This window comes from Arachis stenosperma, chromosome 3, assembly GCF_014773155.1.
Source record: "Arachis stenosperma cultivar V10309 chromosome 3, arast.V10309.gnm1.PFL2, whole genome shotgun sequence".
NCBI lineage: Eukaryota > Viridiplantae > Streptophyta > Magnoliopsida > Fabales > Fabaceae > Arachis > Arachis stenosperma.
In genome coordinates, this window is record NC_080379.1 from 104,241,767 (window position 1) to 104,249,374 (window position 7,608).

The 7,608-nt window shown below is 40.8% G+C and overlaps 1 non-coding gene across 1 annotated transcript; it reads left to right on the forward strand.

The window, feature by feature from the left end:
* Positions 1 to 4,149: 4,149 nt before the first annotated feature.
* LOC130971492 (small nucleolar RNA R71) lies at positions 4,150 to 4,257 on the forward strand. Its single transcript, XR_009082708.1, has one exon. It is a non-coding gene; the product is annotated as a small nucleolar RNA R71 (small nucleolar RNA).
* The last annotated feature ends 3,351 nt before the right edge of the window (positions 4,258 to 7,608 follow it).

The window sequence follows — 7,608 nt, forward strand, 5'->3', positions numbered from 1 at the left end:
TTTTTTTCTCTTTCTTTTTTTTTCGTTCTTTTTCTATTCTTTTTTTTTTGTATTCACTGCTTTTTCTTGCTTCAAGAATCATTTTTATGATTTTTCAGATCCTCAGTAACATGTCTCCTTTTTCATCATTCTTTCAAGAGCCAACAATTTTAACATTCATGAACAACAAATTCAAAAGACATATGCACTGTTTAAGCATACATTCAGAGAACAAAAGTATTGCCACCACATCAAAATAATTAATCTGTTATAAAATTCAAAATTCATGCAATTCTTCTCTTTTTCAATTAAGAACATTTTTCATTCAAGAAAGGTGATGGATTCATAGGACATTCATAACTTTAAGGCATAGACACTAAGAGACTAATGATCACAAGGCACAAACATAGATAAACATAAGCATGATTTTTCGAAAAACAGGAAAATAAAGAACAAGGAAATTAAAGAACGGGTCCACCTTAGTGATGGCGGCTTGTTCTTCCTCTTGAAGATCTTATGGAGTGCTTGAGCTCCTCAATGTCTCTTCCTTGTCTTTGTTGCTCCTCTCTCATGATTCTTTGATCTTCTCTAATTTCATGGAGGAGGATGGAATGTTCTTGGTCCACCCTTAGTTGTCCCATGTTGGAACTCAATTCTCCTAGGGAGGTGTTGATTTGCTCCTAATAGTTTTGTGGAGGAAAGTGCATCCCTTGAGGTATCTCAGGGATTTCATGATGAGTGGGATCTCTTGTTTGCTCCATCCTTTTCTTAGTGATGGGCTTGTCCTCATCAATGAGGATGTCTCCTTCTATGTCCACTCTAACTGAATAACAGAGGTGACAAATGAGATGAGGAAAGGCTAACCTTGCCAAGGTAGAGGACTTGTCCGCCACCTTATAGAGTTCTTGGGCTATAACCTCATGAACTTCTACTTCTTCTCCAATCATGATGCTATGGATCATGATGGCCCGGTCTAGAGTAACTTCAGACCGGTTGCTAGTGGGAATGATTGAGCATTGGATAAACTCCAACCATCCTCTAGCCATGGGCTTGAGGTCGTGCCTTCTCAGTTGAACCGGCTTCCCTCTTGAATCTCTCTTCCATTGGGCGCCCTCTTCACAAATGTCAGTGAGGACTTGCTCCAACCTTTGATCGAAGTTGACCCTTCTAGTGTAAGGGTGTTCATCTCCTTGCATCATGGGCAAGTTAAATGCCAACCTTACATTTTCTGGACTAAAATCTAAGTATTTCCCCCGAACCATTGTAAGCCAATTCTTTGGGTCCGGGTTCACACTTTGATCATGGTTCTTGGTGATCCATGCATTGGCATAGAACTCTTGAACCATTAAGATTCCGACTTGTTGAATGGGGTTGGTAAGAACTTCCCAACCTCTTCTTCTAATCTCATGTCGGATCTCCGGATATTCACTCTTTTTGAGTTTGAAAGGGACCTCGGGGATCACCTTCTTCAAGGCCACAACTTCATAGAAGTGGTCTTGATGCACCCTTGAGATGAATCTCTCCATCTCCCATGACTCGGAGGTGGAAGCTTTTGCCTTCCCTTTCCTCTTTCTAGAGGTTTCTCCGGCCTTGGATGCCATAAATGGTTATGGAAAAACAAAAAGCAATGCTTTTACCACACCAAACTTAAAAGGTTTGCTCGTCCTCGAGCAAAAGAAGAAAGAAGAGAGTAGAAGAAGAAGAAATGGAGGAGATGGAGGTGGCTTTGTGGTTCGGCCAAAAGAGGGAGAAGTAGTGTTTAGGGTGTGTGAAAATGAAGGAGTGAAGATGGGTTTATATAAGGGTGAAGAGAGGGGTAGGGTTCGGCCATTATGGGTGGGTTTGGGTGTTAAAGTGGTTTGAATTTTGAATGGTGAGGTAGGTGGGGTTTTATGAAGGATGGATGTGAGTGGTGAAGAGAAAGATGGGATTTGATAGGTGAGGGGTTTTTGGGGAAGAGTGGTTGAGGTGATTGGTGAATGGGTGAAGAAGAGAGAGGGTGGTGGGTTAGGTGGGGATCCTGTGGGGTCCACAGATCTTGAGGTGTCAAGGAAAATTCAACCCTGCACCAAGTGGCGTGCAAAAATGCACCCTTTTGCCAATTCTGGCGTTAAACGCCGGGCTGGTGCCCATTTCTGGCGTTTAACGCCAGCTTCTTGCCCTCTTCTGGCGTTTAACGCCAGTCTGGTGCCTCTTTCTGGCGTTAAACGCCCAGAATGGTGCCAGACTGGGCGTTAAACACCCATTTGCTAACTTCACTGGCGTTTAAACGCCAGCAAGTTCTCCTCCAGGGTGTGCTGTTTTTCTTTCTGTTTTTCATTCTGTTTCTACTTTTTCAATTGATTTTGTGACTTCTCATGATCATCAACCTACAAAAATCATAAAATAACAAAGAAAAATAGATAAAATATAACATTGGGTTGCCTCCCAACAAGCGCTTCTTTAATGTCAGTAGCTTGACAGAGGGCTCTCATGGAGCCTCACAGATGCTCAGAGCAATGTTGGAACCTCCCAACACCAAACTTAGAGTTTGAATGTGGGGGTTCAACACCAAACTTAGAATTTGGTTGTGGCCTCCCAACACCAAACTTAGAGTTTGACTTTGGGGGCTCTGTTTGACTCTGTTTTGAGAGAAGCTCTTCATGCTTCCTCTCCATGGTGACAGAGGGATATCCCTGAGCCTTAAACACAAGGGATTCTTCATTCACTTGAATGATCAATTCTCCTCTGTCAACATCAATCACAGCCTTTGCTATGGCTAGGAAGGGTCTGCCAAGGATGATGGATTCATCCATGCACTTCCCAGTCTCTAGGACTATGAAATCAGCAGGGATGTAATGGTCTTCAATCTTTACCAAAACATCCTCTACAAGTCCATAAGCTTGTTTTCTTTGAATTGTCTGCCATCTCTAGTGAGATTCTTGCAGCTTGTACCTCAAAGATCCCTAGCTTCTCCATTACAGAGAGAGGCATGAGGTTCACACTTGGCCCTAGGTCACACAGAGCCTTCTTGAAGGTCATGGTGCCTATGGTACAAGTTATTGAAAACTTCCCAGGATCTTGTCTCTTTTGAGGTAATTTCTTCCTAGACAAGTCATCCAGTTCTTTGGTGAGCAAAGGGGATTCATCCTCCCAAGTCTCATTACCAAATAACTTGTCATGTAGCTTCATGATTGCTCCAAGGTATTTAGCAACTTGCTCTTCAGTGACATACTCATCCTCTTCAGAGGAAGAATACTCATCAGAGCTCATGAATGGCAGAAGTAAATCTAATGGAATCTCTATGGTCTCAGTGTGAGCCTCAGATTCCCATGGTTCCTCATTAGGGAACTCATTGGAGGCCAGTGGAGGCCCATTGAGGTCTTCCTCAGTGGCGTTCACTGCCTCTTCCTCCTCTCCAAATTCGGCCATGTTGATGGCCTTGCACTCTCCTTTTGGATTCTCTTCTGTATTGCTTGGAAGAGTACTAGGAGGGAGTTCAGTAATTCTCTTGCTCAGCTGTCCCACTTGTGCCTCCAAGTTCCTAATGGAGGACCTTGTTTCAGTCATGAAACTTTGAGTGGTTTTGATTAGATCAGAGACCATGGTTGCTAAGTCAGAGTGGTTCTGCTTAGAATTCTCTGTCTGTTGCTGAAAAGATGATGGAAAAGGCTTGCTATTGCTAAACCTGTTTCTTCCACCATTATTGTTGTTGAAACCTTGTTGAGGTCTCTGTTGATCCTTCCATGAGAGATTTGGATGATTTCTCCATGAAGAATTATAGGTGTTTCCATAGGGTTCTCCCATGTAATTCACCTCTTCCATTGAAGGGTTCTCAGGATCATAAGCTTCTTCTTCAGATGAAGCATCCTTAGTACTGCTTGGTGCATTTTACATTCCAGACAGACTTTGAGAAATCAAATTGACTTGCTGAGTCAATATTTTGTTTTGAGCCAATATGGCATTCAGAGTATCAATCTCAAGAACACCTTTCTTCTGATTTGTCCCATTGTTCACAAGATTCCTTTCAGAAGTGTACATGAATTGGTTATTTGCAACAATCTCAATTAGTTCTTAAGCTTCTGTAGGCGTCTTCTTCAGATGAAGAGATCCTCCAGCAGAGCTATCCAAAGACATCTTGGATAGTTCAGAGAGTCCATCATAGAAAATACCTATGATGCTCCATTCAGAAAGCATGTCAGAAGGACATTTTCTGATCAATTGTTTGTATCTTTCCCAAGCTTCATAGAGGGATTCTCCTTCCTTCTGTCTGAAGGTTTGGACTTCCACTCTAAGCTTACTCAATTTTTGAGGTGGAAAGAACTTTGCCAAGAAGGCATTGACTAGCTTTTCCCAAGAGTTCAGGCTTTCTTTAGGTTGTGAGTCCAACCATATCCTAGCTCTGTCTCTTACAGCAAAAGGGAATAGCATAAGTCTGTAGACCTCAGGGTCAACCCCATTAGTCTTGACAGTGTCACAGATTTGCAAGAATTCAGCTAAGAACTGATGAGGATCTTCCAATGGAAGTCCATGGAACTTGCAATTCTGTTGCATTAGAGTAACTAATTGAGGCTTAAGCTCAAAGTTGTTTGGTTCAATGGCAGGGATAGAGATGCTTCTTCTATAGAAGTCGGGAGTAGGTGCAGTAAAGTCACCCAGCACCTTCCTTGCATTGTTGGCATTGTTGTTGTTTTCGGCTGCCATGGGTTCTTCTTCTTTGAAGATTTCTGTTAGGTCCTCTACAGAGAGTTGTGCCTTAGCTTCTCTTAGCTTTCGCTTCAAGGTCCTTTCAGGTTCAGGGTCAGCCTCAACAAGAATGCTTTTGTCTTTGCTCCTGCTCATATGAAAGAGAAGAGAGCAAAAAAATGTGGAATCCTCTATGTCACAGTATAGAGATCCCTTGAGGTGTCAGAGGAACAGAAAAATAGAAGGAAGAGGTAGAAGAATTCGAACTTAGTGAGATAGAGTTCGAATTGTACATTGAGGAGGAGTGGTACTCCATAAATAGAAGGACGTGAGAAGAGGGGAAGAAATTTTTGAAAATTAAGTACAAGATTTTAAAAACATTTTGAAAAAGATTTTGAAGAAGATATGATTGAAAACTTTTTTTTGAAAAAGGTGTGATTTAAAAGTTATGGTTTTAAAAAGATGTGATTGAGAAGATATGATTTGAAAAACAAAATAAAAAAAGATTTGATTTAAAAAAAATTAATGACTTGGCTAACAAGAAAAGATATGATTCAAACATTAAACCTTTCTCAACAGAAAAGGCAACATACTTGAAATGTTGAATCAAATCATTAATTGATAGCAAGTATTTTTGAAAAAGGAAAGAAATTGATTTTGAAAAAGATTTGATTGAAAAGATATGATTTGAAAAAGATTTGATTTTGAAAAACTTTGAAAACTTGAAAAAAAAAAATTGAATTGAAAACAGAATCTTCCCTCTTGTGCCATCCTGGCGTTAAACGCCCAGAATGGTGCACATTCTGGCGTTTAATGCCCAAAGCTCTACCCTTTTGGGCGTTAAACGCCCAGCCAGGCACCCTGGCTGGCGTTTAAACGCCAGTCTGCCTTCCTCACTGGGCGTTTTGAACGCCCAGCTTTTTCTATGTAATTCCTCTGCTGTATGTTCTGAATCTTCAATTCTCTGTATTATTGACTTGAAAAGACACAAATTAAAAATATTTTTGGATTTTTAATAATGAAGAATAATCAAAGTGCGACTAAAATCAAATAACAATGCATGCAAGACACCAAACTTAGCAGTTTGTATACTACTGACACTAACAAAATGAGAATGCATATGACAAAACACTCAAGTCAAGAGAATTCAAAGATCAGAGCATGGAAATCATCAAGAACATCTTGAAGATCACTTAAGACACATGAATGAATGCAAGAAGAACAGAAACATGCAATTGACACCAAACTTAAAATGAGACTAGTGTCTCAATAAGAAACATAACATATTTTTGGTTTTTTCGAAAATTAAGTGGAAAAGAAAATAAAGGTATCAAAATTCTTAATGAGAATTCCAGGAATCATGCAATGTTAGTCTAAAGCTTTAGTCTAAAGGAATTAGACATGGATAGCCAAGCTTCAGCAGGACATTACATTCAAGAGCTAAATTGGTGAAAATCAATTAGCTTTGGTGATGATAAGAACATCAATCACCTTGAAACACTAGAATTCATTCTTAAGAACTCTAAAGAAAAATACCTAATCTAAGCAACAAGATGAACCGTTAGTTGTCCATACTCGAAACAATCCCCGGCAACGGCGCCAAAAACTTGGTGCACGAAATTGTGATCACTACTTTTCACAACACAAATAATCCCCGGTAATGAATCCAAAAACTTGGTGTTCAATACCATGGCATAAACACAACTTCGCACAACTAACCAGCAAGTGCACTGGGTCGTCCAAGTAATAAACCTTACGCGAGTAAGGGTCGATCCCACGGAGATTGTTGGTATGAAGCAAGCTATGGTCACCTTGTAAATCTCAGTCAGGCAGACTCAAATGGTAATGGAGGATATATGAATAAAACACAAAGATAAAGATAGAGATACTTATGCAATTCATTGGTGTGAACTTCAGATAAGCGAATGGAGATGCTTTGTCCCTTCCGTTTCTCTGCTTTCCTACTGTCTTCATCCAATCCTTCTTCTCCTTTCCATGGCAAGCTGTATGTTGGGCATCACCGTTGTCAATGGCTACAGTCCCGTCCTCTCAGTGGAAATGTTCAACGCACCCTGTCACGGCACGGCTATCCAGCTGTCGGTTCTCGATCATGTCGGAATAGAATCCAGTGATTCTTTTGCGTCTGTCACTAACGCCCCACAATCGCGAGTTTGAAGCTCGTCACAGTCATTCAATCATTGAATACTACCTAGAATACCACAGACAAGGTTTAGACCTTCCAGATTCTCTTGAATGCAGTCATCAATTCTAGCTTATACCACGAAGATTCTGGTTAAAGAACCCAAGAGATATCCACCCAATCTAAGGTAGAACGGAGGTGATTGACGGTCACACGTTCATAGGTGAGACTGATGATGAGTGTCAAGGATCATCACATTCATCAAGTTGAAGAACAAGTGATATCTTGGAACAAGAACAAGCCGAATTGAATAGAAGAACAATAGTAATTGCATTAATACTCGAGGTACAGCAGAGCTCCACACCTTAATCTATGGTGTGTAGAAACTCCACCGTTGAAAATACATAAGAACAAGGTCTAGGCATGGCCGAATGGCCAGCCTCCCAATGATCTAAGATAGCATAAAACTACTCAAAGATAGCTACCCAGATATCTAAATACAATAGCAAAAGGTCCTATTTATAGGGAACTAATAGCTTAAGAATTACAAAGGTGAGTAAATGACATAAAAATCCACTTTTCGGGCCCACTTGGTGTGTGCTTGGGCTGAGCATTGAAGCATTTTCGTGTAGAGACTCCTCTTGGAGTTAAACGCCAGCTTTTGTGCCAGTTTGGGCGTTTAACTCCCATTCTTGTGCCAGTTCCGGCGTTTAACGCCGGGTAGTTTTGAGCTGATTTGGAACGCCGATTTGGGCCATCAAATCTTGGGCAAAGTATGGACAATTATATATTGCTGGAAAGCCCAGGATGTCTACTTTCCAACG